Source organism: Cervus elaphus, chromosome 4, assembly GCF_910594005.1.
Source record: "Cervus elaphus chromosome 4, mCerEla1.1, whole genome shotgun sequence".
Taxonomy (NCBI): Eukaryota; Metazoa; Chordata; class Mammalia; order Artiodactyla; family Cervidae; genus Cervus; species Cervus elaphus.
The window spans coordinates 3,535,537-3,555,491 of NC_057818.1; the positions used below are offsets into that span (position 1 = coordinate 3,535,537).

The 19,955-nt window shown below is 45.0% G+C and overlaps 1 protein-coding gene and 1 non-coding gene across 4 annotated transcripts in view; both read right to left on the reverse strand.

Moving 5' to 3' along the window:
* The window catches only part of IL34 (interleukin 34), a 71,144-nt gene that overhangs the window by 36,757 nt on the left and 14,432 nt on the right, over positions 1 to 19,955 (reverse strand). The window contains exon 2 of one of the 3 annotated variants that reach the window (XM_043898025.1): positions 13,339 to 13,495. The exons of 1 other annotated variant lie outside the window; for it this stretch is intronic. The gene's annotated coding sequence lies outside the window, so the exon portion shown is untranslated. Of the gene's footprint in view, positions 1 to 8,371; positions 8,627 to 13,338; positions 13,496 to 19,955 lie in introns of those variants that run through there. One more of the 3 variants, XM_043898027.1, reaches the window with a different exon arrangement.
* LOC122692932 lies at positions 11,658 to 11,760 on the reverse strand. The gene has a single exon (XR_006340744.1). It is a non-coding gene; the product is annotated as a U6 spliceosomal RNA (small nuclear RNA).

A 19,955-nucleotide genomic window follows, 5' to 3' on the forward strand; every position in this document is an offset into this window, starting at 1 on the left:
TTATCCTGATTAAAAATCCTTAAGTAGGATTCAGTGGATAATTCCTTAACATGATAAAATATATAAATCTCAGTTATAAGCCAGCATTCTGCTTAACTAGAAAACAACAGGTGCTCTTTTGCCCCCTTCTGATGCCTATGTCAGAAGCTTTCTCTATCTCCTTTATACTTTAATAAAACTTTATTACACACACACACAAAAAACATGACAAACTAGCAAATATAATAATAAAAGAAGCAGATTCACAAAAAAAAAAAAGAAAGAAAACAACAGACACACTCCAACTAAAGAGAGAAATAATACATCTGTGTGTACTATCACTGTACAGGAGGTACTAGCCACTGCAACTAGATACACTAAAGAAATGAGAGACAAAATAATTGGATGAAAGGATACAATGGACAGCATGGTGACTATACTTAACAATACTGTACTAAAAGCAACTGAAAGTTGCTAAAAGAATAAATCTTTAAAAGTTCTTGTTATAGAAAAAATTATAACCACTTGCGGTGATGTTAACTAACTTATTGTGGTAATCACTTCATAGATATACATATAGCAGATCATTATGTTTGTATCCTAAAATGAATACAATGTTATATGTCAATTATATCTCAATAAAAAACTAAAAAAGAACTGGATGGAAGGAGGTAAAATTATTTCTAATTATAGATGAAATAATTATAAGCCTAAAATGGCTACAAGAATCAGCTAAGAAACTACTACAAACAATAGCCAGTTAGAAAAGACTCCATAAAAAATATCTATCTAGGAAAAACCTATCAAAAAACGTGCAAGATACATACTAAAAAACTGTAAATAATACTAAAGGACACAGAAGATTTAAACAAATGGAAAGCTACACCATGTTCCTGGATAAGAACAATCAACATCATCAATATGTCCATTTTCTAAAGTTAACGTATACATTTAAAACAATCCCAATATATTTTGTGAAACAAAATATTTAAATGGCCGACAAACGCATATTTTAAAGTGCTTAACATGACTAAGCAACTGAGCACACATGCAACCTCACTGTTGTCTCAGAAGTGAAAATTAAATCCACACTAAATTACCACCAGAGTAAGTAAAATCCAAACAACCAACAAAATCAAGTGTTGCAGGAACTCGAAATAACTGGAATTCTCAGACACTACTGGAAGGAGGGTAAATGGTTACATATCTATTTGGAAAACTGTTTGGCAGTATTTTCTGAAGTTGAACACATGCACATCCCATGCACAAGTTCTCATAAGCAAATACCCAACAGAATTGTATATATATACACACACATACATGCATAGACACCAAAAGCAGTATGTTACAATATTCAAGGCAGCGTTATTCATGATAGCCAAAAACTGGGAAACAACTTAAATGTCCATCAGCAGGAGAACAGATTTAAAAAACTCACAAATTGAGCAAAAGAAGCCAAATACAGAAGAATCCATTTATATAAAGTTGTTTTTTTTTTTAAATCCATCAAAACCAATCCACGACAGAAGAAATGAGAATGATGACTACCTTCTGTGCTTGGCGGCCAGAGCGGGGCTTCTCCACGCCGGTGCTGCTCCAGCCTGGCTCGCTTTACTGGGTGACAGTTCATCAAGTTGCATGCTTACAATCGGTTCCCCTTTCTGTATGTGCGCGACACTTCAGTTTTTATTAAAGCAAACCCACTAAAAACACCAACACATGGGAGTGTAATTATATAACAGATTTTAAAGTTCAAATAGAAAAATGAGTAAGAACAGCCTGAAAGAGATCTAAAAATAAGGGGAGCAGCCTTTCAATATACTGAAAGATATTTTTAAATATTATAAACCATGGCAAGCAAAATAGTGTGAACATGAATGAACATGAATAGCCAAAAAACCAATGGAATAGAGTAGCAAGTTCTGAAATAGACTTACATATATATGAGAAAATAAGCTTATGATAAACAGTTTATGATTAAAATAGCTCTCAATTCATCAGAAAAGAGATAGCCATCTGAAAAAAAAAAAGTTGATTTATACCTCACAGCATACATCAAAAGAAATTCCAAATGGATCAAAATTTGAATGTAAATTTTGATCCATTTGGAATGTAAATTCCAAATGGATCAAAATATGAATGTAAAATCATAGAAGAAAATAAAGAACATGTTATCTTGAAGCAGGGAAGACCTTTGTACCTATGATTCAACACTGAGAAGCCATAAAAGAAATGACTGATAAATCTGACTGCAAAAAATGAAAATATGTGTAAACAGAACCAACAAACCATCAATAAAAGAGAAACAGTAAGTTGGACACGACTTTTATCAAAGGCAAAAGGCCACCCTTCCCTAATAGATAATCAGTTCCTAGAAACAAAGAAAAAGGCAACAATCCAATTTTTAAAACAAGCAGAGAGTATTAATAGTCACAGAAAAAGAAATAGAAATGGTCTATAAACATACTCTAGGTTAATGAAGACTCAAATGAGTCACTGCTTTTCACCTATCAGATTGGTAAAAATCCAGCAATACGACAACTTAACAAGCTGGCAAAGACGTGAGAAAACAGTTGCTTCTTATCCAAAGCTGGTTGAGGTGCAAACTGGCACCAGCTTAAGGAGGGCAAGTTGGCAGTATCTCTTGGAACTACAAATACAGACACCTAGCAACCTCATTTCTGGGAATTTATCCTGCATATAGAATAAGCACTGGCAAAATGCCACATATACAGCAGTGTCTGTGATAACAGAATGGAAACAACTGCTATCACACAACACAACTGCATAATATATTCAGTGAAACCAGCACGGCTCAGAACAGTACCGTGTATTCTATTTTGTAAATTGTGTTGGCAGAGGTGACGAAGCATTATATAGACATAGATACGGACACTATTTCACAGCCAATATATGCTATATATAACACACTTATAAATATCTATGTACATTCGTATTTGCAAAAAGAAATGCTATATTAGAATAATACACACAAAAGCATCCAAGAGCAGCAACTCAGAACCTCTTCAAGATGGTGCATCTTTAAGAGAAGATGCTTGTTAATCGATTTGATGGACTTTTTGTCAGGATGATAAAGTGAACTGGGAAAATGCAAGTCCAGAGATCTGGGGGGTCATGAGGGTAGCCTTATATCAGGAGATTCCAAGGTTTTATAAAGAATCAGCATTAATTAGGTTAAATCCAATAAACTAAAAACAGTTCTCTAGGGGAGGAGGGTATAGGGTGGCTATGGAACAAGAGTGACAGAAAAACTTTGACTATAGTCCTTTATTACGGAGAAGGCAATGGCACCCCACTCCAGTACTCTTGCCTAGAAAATCCCATGGCCAGAGGAGCCTGGTAGGCTGCAGTCCATGTGAGTCGGACACGACTGAGCAAATTCACTTTCACTTTTCACTTTCATGCCTTGGAGAAGGAAAAGGCAACCCACTCCAGTATTCTTGCCTGGAGAATCCCAGAGACGGGGGAGCCTGGTGGGCTGCCATCTAGGGGGCTGCAGAGAGTTGGACGCGACTGAAGCGACTTAGCAGCAGCAGCAGCAGTCCTTTATTCCATGATGTTTAAACCATGTGAATGTATTACTATCCAAAACAAGAAACAAGAAAAGAAGAGCTGCAGTTCACGAGCTCTGAAAACTTGATCAAGACCCACAAAATCTTTTCCAGCTCATGTTCCAAGAGCGCCTACTTGGTGGCGTGTTGGGGGTTGTGGGAGGGAGGCCTCAGAGGGAGGGGATGTATGTATTACATACAGCTGATTCACTTCATTGTACAGCAGAAACGAACACAGCATTGTAAACCACCATGCTCCAGTGAAAACAGTCTCTGTCATTTATCAACAGGTAATGTTAAATACTCACGAGCAGTTTTATTACCGTGTAATAGCTAACTCACACTGCCAGAAACATCTTGTGTCAATAACACTATCGAAAAACATTGTGAGATAGAAAGGTCTTGGGCAACTCACTTAACCTCCCTTAAACTTCAGTTTTCTCTTTGGAAAGCAAAGCTAAAGACACCCCAGAAATGCCATGGAGTACGGGTATGTGAGTGTTCCCAGAACCACAAAGTGGCAGGGAGCAAGCCCTGTGTGTACAACAGCTACAGAGAGGGGCATGGCAGCCCACTCCAGGGTTCTCGCCTGGAGAATCCCATGGACAGAGGAGTCTGCTGATTGCAGTCCACGGGGTTGCAAAGAGTCACATGACTGAAGCAACTTAGCACACACACATATAACAGCCAAACCTCTGCTAGAATCTGTGTGACTTGAGGAAGGGCACTTACCAAAGGTCAGTGCGCCTGAGAATCACCTGGAGAGGCTGTCAGAACATAGGCTCCTGGGCCCCACCCTGAGGTGTCGTTCAGTAGGTCTGGGGCCCACGAACAGGCATTTCGAACAAGCTCGGGTGATGCTGATACGTTAGTTTAAGGACCACATTTGAGTGGTCTGTTCCAGAGCAGGGCTCCTCAAACTGAGATGTGTATACAAATGACCTGGGAATCTTCTTAAAATACAGATTTATAAGGTCTAGGGTGAGACCCAGGACTCAGCATTTCTTTTTTTTTCTTTTTCTGGCCATACCGTGTGGCTTGCGGGATTGTAGTTTTCCAACCAGAAATTCTCCCAGACTAGTGAAACCACGGAGTGTTAACCACTGAACAACCAGGGAATTCCCACGACTCTGCACTTCTTTTTTTTTCGTGGGGTGCAGGGGCATGCCATGAAGCTTACAGGATCTTACTTTCCCAACCAGGGGTTGAATCCAGGCCCTTGCTAGTGAAAGCGCAGTCCTAACTGCTGGACTGGCAGGGAATTCCCAGGACTCTGCATTTCTAACAAGCTCCCAGGTGTAAATGCTCCTGGTCTGCAGACTACACTTTGAGGACCAAGATTGTGGACTTTCTAGCTCTACTTGTTTGGACAAGGAAACTGTATATGGGGAAAAATAAATGACTTGCCCAAGGCCACTTGGACAGAAAAGTGAAACTCTGCCGGGGGGGGGCTGCCATTCCTCAGGAGTGTCTTACCTGCCATCTCCAGACCTAAATCACAAGCCTGCCTCAGCCAGCAATTGACACCAGCCCTTTAGAAAACGGTATGGAAATTTACTACATCATACACAGCCCTCCACGCTTCTGAGAAATTAATCACTTGCCAGGGAGCTTAGCTCAAATCACCAGTCTGTTCTTTTCCAAAATGCACTTTTGGCCAAATTATTTCTTTAGCTGAGTCACCTTCCCCTCCATCGACTCAACCCTTTGAGAGGCCTTGCAATTGACCTGAGGAAGGCATGGAGTGCTTCTCAACATGTGTGGTCTGACTGTGGCGAGAAGAGGGTAAGGAGAAGCAGAAATGGGGTGGGAAAGCTGATCCTTGGGAAAGCTCGGGAATTACCTGATATACGGCTTCCTTATGACCTCAAATGGCGAAGGGAATGGCAATCCACTCCACTGCTCTTGCCTGGAGAATTCCATGGACAGAGAAGCCTGGTGGGCTACAGTCCATGGGGTCGCAAAGAGTCAGACACGACTGAGTGACTAACATACACACACATACGACCTCAAATGGACTTCCCTGGTAAAGCGTCTGCCTACAATGCGGGAGACCCGGGTTCAATCCCTGGGTCAGGAAGATCTCCTGGACAAGGAAATGGCAACCCACTCCAGTATTCTTGCCTGAAAAATCCCATGGACAGAGGAGCCTGATAGGCTACAGACCATGGGGTCACAAAGAGGCGGACACTTTCACTTTCACTTATGACCTCAAACCCAACAGAATTGCACTAAGAAGAAAAGTTATGACCAACCTAGACAGCATATTAAAAACCAGAGACATCTCTTTGCCAACAAAAGTCCATCTAGTCAAAGCTATGGTTTTTCCAGTCGTCATGTATGGATGTGAGAGTTGGATTATTAAAGAAAGTTGAGCCCTGAAGAATTGATGCTTTTGAACTGTGGTGTTGGAGAAGACTCTTGAGAGTCCCTTGGACTGCAAGGAGATCCAACCAGTTCATCCTAAAGGAAATCGGTCTTGAATATTCATTGGAAGGATTGATGCTGAATCTGAAGCTCCAATACTTTGGCCACCTGATGTGAAGAACTGACTCATTAGAAAAGACCCTGATGCTGGGAAAGACTGAAGGCAGGAGGAGAAGGAGATGACAGAGGATGAGATGGTTAGATGGCATCAGCAACTCAATGGACATGAGTTTGAGTATACTCCAGGAGTTGGTGATGGACAGGGAAGCCTGGCATGCTGCAGTCCATGGGGTCGCAAAGAGTCCGACATGACTGAACGATTGAGCTGACTGAACTCATTCATCACCCTGACAAAAAGTTCATTGAATTACAGATTTATTACAAGCATCTTCTTTTCAAAATGCATTGTCTCTGAGCTGCCAATCTTTCATACTTCAGGGTGAATTACTCTAACATAGGAAGAAGCAGATGGAATTCTGGACATAAAGTCTCCGGAGCAATTAAGGCAGAGAGCACAGCTACTGGTAAACCACAGCTGCGACCTTGGCTCTGCACCACATTCACCAGCAGGCCCCACCCCCACCCTTGATGCCTTCCTGGGCCTGGCTCTGCCAATCACCTATTGTGTGATTGAGTAAATCACACAGTTCTAAAGACTTTCAGAGCTGGAAGGTTCTAATCCCAGAACCTCAATTTCAAGTCCAAAAAACACATGGTCCCTGGTGGCTTAAGTTTGGTTTCCCCAGAAGGAGAACCTGAGACAGGGGTTCAGTTTTACATGAATTTTTGAGGGCAAACTTTCCAGAGAAACCTTCAGGTGAAGGAGCAAGAGGAGAGGATAGGGAAGGGCACGTCTTGGAGGCCTAGAGCATTTTTAAATAACATCAGAGTCCTCCCAGCCTAGGGCAAGAAGGCTGGGCTTTCATACCCCTTGCCAGGGGATATGACCCCATCAAGTAATTCTGGCAAGGTGGCTTAGAGAACAGCACAGTCGATTGTCAGTGGCAGTACAGGAGTAGAAATAACAGTGGCTAAAGGCAACCTGGTGGGCGGCAATACTTTCAGTTCTGAGAGACTCTCAAATATTTTTCCAAACAAGAGACCCTCTAAATCACAAAAGACAAAAGATAAGAAAAAAATACAAGAACTTTTTTCATTTTCAGAAGAATCCTGGAATCTGTACTTAGAGTAAGTCCTCCTGCTCCCCCCACCCCGCCCCCCGGACTTCCCCGCACACTGCAAGGTGACCCCTCCCCTAGCTCCACACACTGTCCACATACTGACGCCAGTTACTCATCAGACTGACTCCTCCTTAAGGACTTTGTCTGTTCCCTCTGCCTAGAATGCCCCGCCCCAGAATCTTGCCCAGCTGACTCCTTCTTGTCAACTGAAACATCACAGGTACAGAGAAGCCTTCTCTGACCAGCCCAGGTCATTCCCTGTCACACTGTCTGGGGCACTTCTGCAGGCACTGGTCTCTGCCATCATTTTAACTGTGTTCACATAGGTGTTACCTTGTAATCATAAGGATGAGCCTTGTTCTGACCTCATCACTGTGTCCCCAGAGCCTAATGCACCAAGAAGACGGTAACATCTGATGAACAACATCTGCATGAGTAGGGCATTTGGCTCAGATGCCGAAATGCCAACAGAGAAGTAGAAATAGGTCAGCTAAGCACTCAGCCTAAGAAGCTGGAGGAAAAACCCAGCCCAAGGCCAAGATGGGGAAGGAGAGAATCCACCAAGAGCTTCCTTGGCTACTTGATTCCTTTCTTCTCTCCCAGTTCCCTCAATGTGGGACCAGAGTTAGCACCAACCCTGGGGAGATCCTTCACCTTTTAGATGGGCACAAACCTCCCAAATGACCAAGGGAATCTGGATTCCAATTCGAGCTCTAGCTCTGAGCCTCGCCCTTTCTGCTGGCACTTGGGTGGTGCACCAGGATCATGCCAGTCTGGCAGGGGTGCTGAGAGCGCCACTCCATGGCACAGTATCACTCAAGTGCACAGCACTGCACACTTAACCCAGGCCAGGGCACGCTCCTGCCCCTGGCTGCCTCTGTGGCCCCTCCAGCTCCAGGACAGTCTCCATTGCAGCCACCCCAGCACCTGAGATGCCTGCACGTCACCCAGCACTTCCCACGTGCCAGGAACTGTGCCAGGTGCTCACTCATCTATTTGCCTGATGACACTGAATTGTCATCAATACAATTCATCTCGTAAAACTGTTATCTCCATTTTCTAAGTGAGGAAACTAAGGATGAGAGAGTCAGCCTGGTGAGTGAGGGACACTGGCTTGGAACATCATCCATTGGCCACTTTTATCCGATTTATTTAAGTGGTCTGTCACCATGGGCTCACTGAAGACAGCAGCCCTGGGAGGAAGTACCATACCTTCATTTCACGGAGACGGGGACTGCCAAGGAGCTCGCAGCCTGCTAGGTCGTTTCCACGGCACTCAGGAATGCAGACTGGCCTCCTGGGCCTGGTCCCTGCGCCCGGGTGCCCAGCCGCCACCAGCTCCGTTTTACAGAGGCCAAGAGTTCCCAGAGAGGCAAGTGCGGTGCGGGAGATCCGGCAGAGAGGCTGCTAGCAGGGATCACCCAAGCCGCGCGCGCGCACACCCAGTGGGAAGCTGCCGATGGCACTGCGCCCCTGACTGGGCCCTGTCTCTCCTGGGGCGGCTCCCCTGCGGTGGTAGGTGCAGCCTGACGTTCAGGTTCTCCCCGCCCTTGCCCTTTGCCCCCTCCCTCCCTCTCCCCATGACTGGGCACAGAACCTGGTCTCCTTGAGGGACAAGGCCCCTGATTCTCCAGAGGCACCTGAATTCCCATGCCCTATTCTAATCTCACAGGCAGTACCAGGAACGAAGGGTTGGTTTCACACCTGAAAATCAAGCGTTGTGAATTCCGCCCCCACCACCATTAGCAAACTAACAAAGAAAAACTGATGATTACCTCAGCAGATGCAGTAGATTTTATCCCTCTGACAAAATCCAGCATCCCACTCCCAATGAATCTCTCAGCAAACTATGAAGAGAAGGGAATTTTCTCAAGCTGCAAAAAGGCATCTATGAGAAACTTACATGATGAACGATTGAATGCTCTGTCCCTAAAACTGGGAACAAGATGAGCTAATAAAAGAGCTCAGCAAGGTTGCAGGACACAAGTGAAGTAAAGTGAAACTCGCTCAGTCGTGTCTGACTCTTTGTGACCCCATGAATATTCAGTCCATGGAATTCTCCAGGCCAGAATACTGGAATGGGTAGCTGTTCCCTCCTCTAAGGGATCTTCCCAACCTAAGGATCGAACCCAGGTCTCCGGCATTGCAGGAGGATTCTTTACCAGCTAAGCCACCAGGTAGGCCTGCAGGACACAATCTACATACAAAAAGCCACTGAATTTCTATTTATGAGCACCAAAAGCTAGAAACAATCTCAATGTCCATCAGCAGGTGAACAGATAAACAATCATGGTAGATCATAAAATGGAATACTACTCAGCTATGAGAAGAATGAATTGCTGAGGCACCCAACAGCATGAATGAATGAATCTCAAAACAATTATGCTGAAAGAAACCAAACCACCCATAAGAAACAGTATGAACTGTGTCATTTCATGTACTTAAAACTCAAGAAAATACAAACTAATCTACAGGAACGGAAAGCAGACAGTAGTTTTCTGGGGAGAGAGGAATTTAAAAGGACACAAGGAAATTTAGGCAGTGACTGGTATAGGCATTATTTGGCTTACTGCATGAATAATCAAGAAGTAGGGAAAACCATTAGGCTGTTCAGTGAAAGTGTAAGTTGCTCAGTTATGTCTGACTCTTTGTGACGCTATGGACTGTAGCCTGCCAGGCTCCTTTGTCCATGTAATTCTCTAGTCAAGAATACTGGAGTGGGTTGCCATTCCCTTCACCAGGAAATCTTTCTGACCCAGGGATCGAACATGGCCTCCTGCATTGCAGATGAACTCTTTACTGTCTGAGCCACCAGGGAAGTCCTAGGTCATTCAGGGAGGACCTAAATCCAATCCCTTATGATTATACAGTGGAGGTGACAGATAGATTCAAGGGATTAGATCTGGTAGGCAGAGTGCCTGAAGAACTATGGACGGAGGTTTGTCACACTGTACAGGAGGCAGTGACCAAAACCATCTCAAAGAAAAATAAATGCAAAAAGGCAAAATGGTTGTCTAGGAGGCTTTACAAACAGCTGAGGAAAGAAGAGAAGTGAAAAGCAAGGGAGAAAGGGAAATGCAACTGAATGCAGAAATCCAGAGACTAGCAAGGAGAGATAAGAAGGCCATCTTAAATGAAGAATGCAAAGAAATAGAGGAAAACAGTAGAATGCAAAGGACAGAGATCTCTTTAAGAAAAGTGGGGATATCAGGGACCATTTCACGCAAAGATAGGCATGATAAAGGACAGAAACAGTAAGGACCTAACAGAAGCAGAAGAGATTAAGAAGAGGTGGCAAGAATACACAGAGGAGCTCCACAAAAGTAGTCTTAATGACCTGGATAGCCAGAATGGTGTGGTCACTCACTTAGAGCCAGACATCCTGGGGTGTGAAGTCAAGTGGGCCTTAGGAAGCATCACTACAAACAAACCTAGTGGAGGTGATGGAATTCCAGCTGAGCTATTTCAAATCCTAAAAGATGATGCTGTGAAAGTGATGCACTCAACATGCCAGCAAATTTGGAGAACTCAGCAGTGGCCACAGGACTGGAAAAGGTCAGTTTTCATACCAATCCCAAAGAAGGGCAATGCCAAAAAACATCCAAACTTACCATATGCTCATTTCACAAGCTAGTAAGGTTATGCTCAAAATCCTTCAAGCTACCAGGAACCAGAGATCAAATTGCCAACATTAGTTGGATCACAGAGAAAGTAAGGAGATTCCAGAAAAACATCTACTTCTGCTTCATTGACTATGCTAAAGCCGTTGACTGTGTGGATCACAACAAACTGTGGAAAATTCTGAAAGAGATGAGAATATACCAGACCACCCTACCTGTCTCCTGAGAAACCTGTATGCAGGTCAAGAAGCAACAGTTAGACCCAGACATGGAACAACCGACTGTTCAAAATTAGGAAAGGAGTACGTCAAGGCTATATATTGTCACCCTGCTTATTTAACTTATATGCAGAGTACATCATGCAAAATGCCAGGCTAGATGAATCATAAGCTGCAATACAGACTGCCAGGAGAAACATCAACAACCTCAGATATGCAGATGATACCACTCTAATGGCAGAAAGTGAAGAGGAACTAAAGGGCCTCTTGATGAGGGTGAGAGAGGAGAGTGAAAAAGCTGGCTTAAAACTCAACATTCAAATAACTCAGATCATGGAATCCAATCCCATCAATTCAGGGCAAATTGAATAGGAAAAAGTGGAAACAGTGACAGATTTTATTTTCTTGGGCTCCAAAATCACTGTGGACAGTGACTGCAGCCATGAAATTAAAGGACACTTGCTCCTTGGAAGGAAAGCTATGACAAACCTAGACAGCATATTAAAAAGCATAGGTATCACTTTGTTGACCTGTGGTCTGTAGAGTCAAGGCTATGGTTTTTCCATTAGTCATGTACAGATGTGGGAGTTGGACCATAAAGAAGACTGAGCACCAAAGAATTGATGCTTTTGAATTGTGGTGCTGAAGAAGACTTTTTTTTTTAATATGGATCACTTCATGAATTTGCATATCATCCTTGCACAAGGGCCATGCTAACCTTCTCTGCATTGTTCCAATTTTAGTATATGTACTGCTGAAGTAAGCAAGAAGACTCGAGAGACCCTTGGACTGCAAGGAGATCAAGCCAGTCAGTCCTAAAGGAAATCAACCCTGTATATTCATTGGAAGGACTGATGCTGAATCTTAAGCTCCAATACTTTGGCCACCTGATGCAAAAAGCCAACTCACTGGAAAAGATCCTAATGCTGGGAAAGACTGCAGGCAAAAGGGGAAGAGAGAGGCAGAGAATGAAATGGTTAGATACCACCACTGACTCAATGAACATGAATTTGAGCAAACTCTAGGAGACAGTGAAGGACAGGGGGGCATGGCGTGCTGCAGTCCATGGGGTTGCAAAGAGTTGGACACAACTCAGTGACCAAACAACAAGAAGTGCTTAATCAAAAGTTAGCAAGTTGTGCACTTTTGTGCAGTTTATTGCATGTCAATTTTACCATTCTTTAAAAACTGCATATATATTGAGAGACCCAGAATAGGCAAAATCTAGAGCTAGAAAGTATAACAGAGGTTACCAGGGGATGGAGAGATGGAGAAAGGAAGAGTTGTTTAATGTGTACAGAGTTTCTGTTTGAGATAATGAAAAAGTTCTGGAAATAGTGATAATGGTTATGTAACATTGTAAATGTGCTTAATATCAATGAGCTGCACACTTAAAAATGTTTAAAATGGTAGTTTTTAGGGATGCCCTGGCAGTCCAGCAGTTAAGCCTTTGACTTCCAATTCAGGATTGGGAGGGGGGATACTAAAATCCTACATGCCAAAAACCAGAACATAAACAACAGAGGCAATACTGTGACAAATTCAATTAAAACTAAAAATGATCCACATTAAAACCACTCTTTTAAAAAATGGTAAATTTTATGTTGTGTGTGTGTGTGTGTATTAGTCGCTCAGTCATGTCTGATTCTTTATGACCCCATGGATTGTATAGCCCACCAGGGTCCTCTGTTTGTGATTTCTCCAGATAAGAATACTGGAGTAAGAAGCCATTTCCTTCTCTAGGGGATCTTTCCTGACTCAGGGGTCAAACCTGGGTCTCCTGCCTTGCAGGTAGATTCTTTACCATCTGAGCCACCAAGGAAGTCCTACATTATATATGTTTTACCACAATTTAAAAAAGCAAAAACAACTAAAAAAGTATTGCACGTAAGTGGACATGTGCATTTTTGGAGAAAAAGGAGGGTTCCCTGCTTTTCTCAGGCTAAGGCAGAGAAAAGACAACTGTCTCCTCTCACAGGACAAGACTCTCATGATCCTTTCTTTGCTCCATGGAGCCAGGATCACCAAGGGGTCAGGCTCTCATCCCTGGAGCCCACCCCTTCCCTCACATGATGGTTGGTTGGCCTCAATGCCTTTGCACTTGCTGTTCCCTGTGCATAAAGCCCTTCCCCCACCCTCTGCCAGCCTAATTCTCTTTCCTCCCATTTCCCCTTCCCCTCACCCACACCCTCCCAGACACTTTCGCATGCTGCCCTGGACCCACAGAAGATCCAGTTTGCTCCAGCTGCTCCCTTTCCAAGGGAGCTGTCCCTCTGTATTCCTTCCATCCCCACCCCCCAGCACACACACCCCACCCCCGCAGTGCCCCTCTTCCTTTGACCTGATCACAGGGTCCTGAGCCAGGTGGGAGGTCCTCAAAGTCTCAACCTTCTTCTAACTCTGTCTCCTGACTTTTCAATTCTGGTTAGGCACAGCATAGCCGATCAACTGCCAGGAGAGGCTGAGCCAGTCCCTTCTTTACCAATGCAGGAATGTCCCTAGTGGAGAACAATGGAGAAAACAGAAATCTGGGTGAACAGAGCAGCTTTGTTTTTCATTTTTTGGCTCATCACAGAGGATGGACTGTGGGGACTCGGGCAGGCTTAGCATGGTGCCAGGGAGCCTGTCTTTGGCTTCTCCTTACTAATTTGGGACCTAGAGAGCAAATCAGTTCCTTTCTATAGGCCTCACTTCACCCATCTGAAAAATGGAGCTTGAGAAACTCCTGTTTGAACTGAGTTGGGAAGGAGTGGTGGAAGGGAAATGGGGGTGTTTGCAGAGGTCCCTGCTATGTATTTGGCCTCACACTTGTTGAGTTTGGGTTCAAGCCCTGCTCTAATAAGACCATTGGCAGGAACACAGTCTGGCGCACAGGCTCTGATCTGGCTCATCATCAAACTTGCTTTGTTACACCTTCCAAGGGCAACAGGGCCTGTGTTTCATAATAGCTATCATAGCTGTAATTAAACAACTATGCACTAGTAGTTTTGAATCTCCCACCCCTCTGGAACATAAGCCCCACTGAATTCCTAGCTCAGTGCCTACCATGAGGAGAATTCAATCACCATGTTAATTAACTAACGCAGAGAGATCCGAAGGGAGGCCTGGTCTCTTTCTAACAGGCATCAGTATTGCAGCTAAGGTAGAATCAGAGGCAGTCCCCTGTTCCCAAGCCACTTGGAACAGAGTGGTCTGGGGCCAGGAGGAGTCAGTCGCCAACCTTCCCCCACCCTGCCCTCATCATACACGTCAGTCTGACCCAGGACCCTCCTGGTTCCACCACGACCCCTACTCTTGCCCACGCCCCCTGTATAAGAACCTGAAACTTAGAGGGGTCAGAGTTAAATTCTGCTCTACATTCGTTCCTGACCCGAGCCTCTCCCACGTGCCATGCCGGGGATTGGCACACGAAGACAAAAACCTGCAAGCCCAGCTGGTGGGGAGGCCAGATCACAGAGCAGGCGGCCAAGCCAAGCGGGAAGGAGGCGCGGAGGACATGAGGCTGGGAGGGGCGGGGCTTTAAAACAAGAAACTGCTCGAGGAAAGGGCGGTTCTTCAAGATCTTCCAGAAACGTCTATTTCCAGGAAAGGGGCCCACAGACTGGCAGGCGGGTCCCTCTCTCCACGGTACAGTGGTGGGCACCCTCGGGTTCCGCCACAACCCCCACTCCCCTCCTCCAGCTTTCCTTCAGCGCGCCTCAAACCCAAGCCAGCCTCGAGCCTAGGCAGAGGTAAGGCAGGAGCCAGCGCGAACCTTCAGAGTGAACGTGACCTTGGCGTTAGACTTCAGCTTACAAAACCGAAAGCCACAAAACGTCTGGGGCGTGTGATGTGTCCAACTTGACGTCAAGTGCCCAGCTTTATGTCGGGTGCTCGGCTTTTCCCAGTGTTCCCTGAATTTACATCATGTGCCCAGCTTCACGTCACGTTCCCTGGCTTTACATCAGATGCAGAGGCTGTCCGTCACGTTCCCTGGGTTCACATCACGTGTCCAGCTTCACGTCACATTCCCTGCCTTTCCGTGACGTCACGTTCCCGGCTTTCTGTCACGTGCCCTGGCTTTCCGTCACGTTCCCGGCTTTCCGTCACGTGCCCTGGCTTTCCCTCATGCTCCCTGCCTTTCCATCACGTGCCCTGGCTTTCCGTCGGGTGCACTGGCTTTCCGGCACGTTCCCTGCTTTATGCCCCTTGCTTTTACATCAGTGTCTGGCTTTGTGTCAGTTGCCGACACCTGTCTTTCCACATCTTTTCCATGCTCACACCAATACATGAGGGTGTGTATACACATAGAAAGGGCATTTGCTTATTTGTGTAAATAAAATAAGATCACCAGATCCATATAATTTGCTTTCTTCTCCATTGCCACAGAGGGCATATCGGTAAGTCAGCAGTCTGATTTTTATCCCATGGAGGTGAGCATGCACAATCAGATATCCTCTTTCATAAACAGGATCAGAGCAGACAGAGTGAAGATTAGGTATTATAGATATTTTCAGTTGCACCAAAATCTTCCTTTTTCTTTTCCTTTTCTTTCTTCATCTGCAGCCCTACATAAGCAACCCTGATGGGAAGCCTTCACTACCTTCTTCATGCTCCTGTATGTTTATACAGAAATACACAGGCAAATACAAGTGTGGGGTTTGGGGTCAAGTTTGGCTTTATTTGGAGTCACTTTGCCAAAAGGGGATCATATTAACACCCATCTCCATTTCTTATTTTTCTCACTCAATAATAAAATCCTTAAGGGAAATCCCTCCAAATCTTTTTTTTTCTTCAGCTTTTTTAATTGTGGTAAAATATACATAACATAAAATTTAGCATACAGTTCAAGAGTGCTAAATATTTTCATGTTGTTGTACAATCTCCAGGACTCTTCATGTTGCAAAATAGAAACTCTATATCCATTAAACAGCTCCCTTTCCTCCCGCCTCCTCCGCACAGGCCACATCCTGGCCACCAGCATTCTACTTTCTTTCTCTATGAATTTTCCAGCCGGGAGTAGTTTTTATGATCACTTCCTGGCCTCCAGACTCTAGGATCACATGAGTAGTGTAAATTTAATCTCAAATCCAAAAGAGGGCAGATGTATGATTATACATTTCTAAGAGGAGGCCTTCCTCTTCTCCAACCCGACCCAGTCCGGGTTAGAAAAGCTTCCTCCTCTGCCTTAGTGGTTGAATTTTTTCTGGCCTTACTTCACTTAAAAGAGGTTTAAATCCTGGAGAGTCTCAGCTGTATGTGGGGCTCTTATTTCTACCTCCGTGCTTCATGTAGGCTAAAAACTTTGGCCCTAGTCTCTATGGTTATTCCAGTCTGCTTCCTTGGGTTATCCAGACCAGTGAAGGGCCCTCTGGGAAGGCCCTTGCTCCCTCCCAGCTTCCTTTACTGTCTTGCCCAGGGGCCGTCCATGAGCTCAGCTATGCATTACAAAATATGCTGATTGTTTTGTATCCTGAATTTCTGGGTCTTTTTGTAGTTTTCTTGAAAAACTATCAAACCTTACATCTCATTGAAAAGGAGCCTCACTTACACTCCTTTTTCCTTATGTTGGTTTTATCTATAACCTTACATGGCCTTTTTCTTTATTTTTCTAATGAAACTAGAGCTCTGGTAATCAGCAGGCAACAGCCGGGTACTCAGGAAACTAACAGAAAGAGGGATAAAGAGTCAGAGCTCCCAGTCAGCACTGGGGATGGCCAGGGAGATGGTGCTCCCTCTGCTTCAGGGGTGTTTGGGGCCCATAAAATCTGGGTTGATAATGTAGGCAGTGTCCATGAGAAGAAGCTACCTCAGGGGCTGAAGGGGCTACCTCAGCTTGAATAAAAAGACGAAAAGACAATGATAATCAGCAGCAGCATAATAAAAGCTAATGTGAAATCACTTTATGTCATTTAATCTCCTTTCCACCACTGCACATGCACATCAATACCAGAGTTAGAAATTCTCACCCTCTTTTTTTTTTTTTTTTTTTGGCTATGCCTTGCGACTTGCAGGATCTTAGCTCCCTGACCAGGGACTGAACCTGCACCCTCCGCAGTGAGAGTGCAGAGTCCTAACCACTGGACCTCCAGGGAATTCTCTCACCCTCACTTTAAAGATGAGGAAACCAAAGCTCAGAAAATTTTACAAGCTGCCAAAAATCACACAGCTAGCAAATGGGACAGCAAGTATTAAATCTGAATATGTCTCACCCCAAAGCCCTTGCTGCTAACTCCACATTAGAGGGCAGTCTGAAGGCAAAAGACCACACATTCTTCTACCCAGCAGCTTTATGCAGCTAGAGCGTGACTGTGAAGCTAAGGGAGGTCCAGCATATGAGATGAAGCCCCAAAGAATCAGAAGCTGGAGGGGTAACCTGAACACCCTGCAACTTCAGAGAGGGACCCAGAGGTTGCCTCTGGGAATCAGCCTCTGAAGTAGCATATGCACAGAGGATAGGAACATGAAAAGAAGGAATACCTGAATCAACTTGAAGTGATTCAGGAAGCTTCTGGGCTCAATAGTGTACCCTCCCATCCTGTTCTAGTTTCCCCCACTTCTCCCAGCATCTGTCATCTCCCTCAGCATCCTCTCTTCACCCAGTTTCCCTTCATCTTTCCTAGAATCCCCTCATTTCTCCCAGAAACTTTATCAGCAGGTCCATTCCAGAAACACATTCTCACATCAACCATTAACACCTCATCTCCTTAAGTCTAATGCACAACTGATTATAAAATGCACCAAAAGAGGAGCCAAGATGGCGGAGGAGTAGGACGGGGAGACCACTTTCTCTCCTACAAATTCATCAGAAGAATAACTGAACGCAGAGCAAACTTCACAAAACAACTTCTGATCGCTAGCTGAGGTCATCAGGCGCCCAGAAAAGCAGCACATTGTCTTCAAAAGGAGGTAGGACAAAATATAAAAGATAAAAAGTGAGACAAAAGAGCTAAGGACGGAGATCCATCCCAGGAAGGGAGTCTTAATAGAGGACGTTTCCAGACATCGGGAAACCCTTGCACTGGCGGGCCTGGGGGAAGTGTTTGAATCTTGGAGGGCAACCTGACTGGGAGGGAAACAATAAATAAAACCCACAGATTACGAGCTTTTCCTAAAAGCAACTCCCAGCAGAAAAGTACCCCAGACACCCGCATCCGCCACCAGCAAGTGGGGGCAGCACAGAGAGGAGCCCGCGGCATTGCTTGGGGTAGGGTCCGGGCCTGAGTGCCCTGAGGACAATTGGAGGGAGCTTTTGTGAGTTGCCAACTTGAACTGTGGGAGAGCAAAAGAGAGAGAGAAAATGAACCGGCCGGAACACACTGCCGGCTGTTCGCAGAACAAAGGGACCGAGAAACTCCACAGAAGAGCTCGCAGGCTGCGGACCGGCCCAGCCCCGCCGGAGGCAGGAGGCAGCGGGGAGGGGAAGGGGGCAGGCTCGGCCCCCAAGGACCACATCCCCTGCCGCACTGCAAACAGGCCTCCAGTTTCTAATCAAAGACCTCCCAAGATTCTGGATAGTTGACATCCGCCGGGAGGGTCGCGGCAAGACACAGGGCGCAGGCACCCGACCGGCGTGGGCGGGGACTGGGGCTGGGGACGCGGAGGGCAGAAGGCGCACGCACCCGACTGGCGCCAGCGGAAACTGAGACTGGGTCCGCGGAAGGGAGTGGGCGCGCCACACCCGGGGAGAGTGCACCCGTCAAGCCCCTGGCTGCCTGGACCGCTCTGACGGGGAAGGCACAAAGAGCAGGCGCAGCTTTTTGTTCCGCGCTTTTGTGGAACACCCGAGGGCTGGAACCGCGCACAGCGCGGGGCGCGCTCCATATAGAACAGCCGGGAGCCTGAGCAGCGTAGACGAAGAAAGCAGTGCCAGCCCCTCTCCGCAGCGCCAGCCCCTCTCTGCAGCGCGACGGAACTAGCTACCTGAATAAGAGACCACCTCCGCCCGCCTCTGTCAGGGCGGAAATGAGGCTCTGAAGAGACCGGCAAACAGAAGCCAAATAAACAAAGGGAACCGCTTCAGAAGGGACCGGTGCAACAGATTAAAATCCCTGTAGAAAACACCGACTACACCGGAAGGGGCCTGTAGATATCGAGAAATGTAAGCTGGAACGAGGAGCTATCTGAAACTGAGCCGAACCCACACTGACCGGAACAGCTCCAGAGAAATTTCTAGATATATTTTTACCTTTTTTTTTTTTTTAAGTAAGAAAAAAAAATTATTTTTTCTTTTTTATTTTTTCTCTTTTATTTTCCTTTAAAATTCCCTATTACTCCCCCATTACTCCTTAACTTTCATTTTCATAGATTTTTACGATTTTTTTAATTAGGGAAAAAATTTTTTTCTTTCTTTTTTTTTTCCTTTTTCTCTTCTATTTTCTATTTTTCTTTTTCTCTTATTTCTTTTAAAGTCCTCTAGTACTCCTCTACTACTCCTTAATTTTCATTTTCAATACACTATAACCTTACAAAAAAAAAAAAAGAGAGAAGCCCTATTTTTAAACCGAATTTCATATATATTTCTAAAATTTTTTGTGTGTGTTTTGGTCTTTGTCTTTAATATAGTATTTTTAAGAGTCTAACCTCTACTCTAGATTTTCAATTTTTGTTTTTCAGTATATGATATAAATTGTGAACATTTAAGAATCCAATATTCAGTTCCCATTTTTATTCAGGAGTGTGTTGACTATTCTGTCCCAATCTTGACTCTCTGTTTTCTACCTCAGAACACCTCTATTTCCTCCTTTCCCCTTCTCTTCCCAATCCAATTCTGTGAATCTTTGTGGGTGTCTGGGCTACGGAGAACACTCTGGGAACAGACAACTGCGTAGATCTGTCTCTCTCCTCTTGAGTCCCCCTTTTTCTCCTCCTGCTCATCTCTATCTCCCTCCTCCCTCTCCTCTTCTTCAGGTAACTCTGTGAACCTCTCTGGGTGTCCCTAACGGGGGAGAATCTTTTCGCCATTAACCTAGAAGTTTT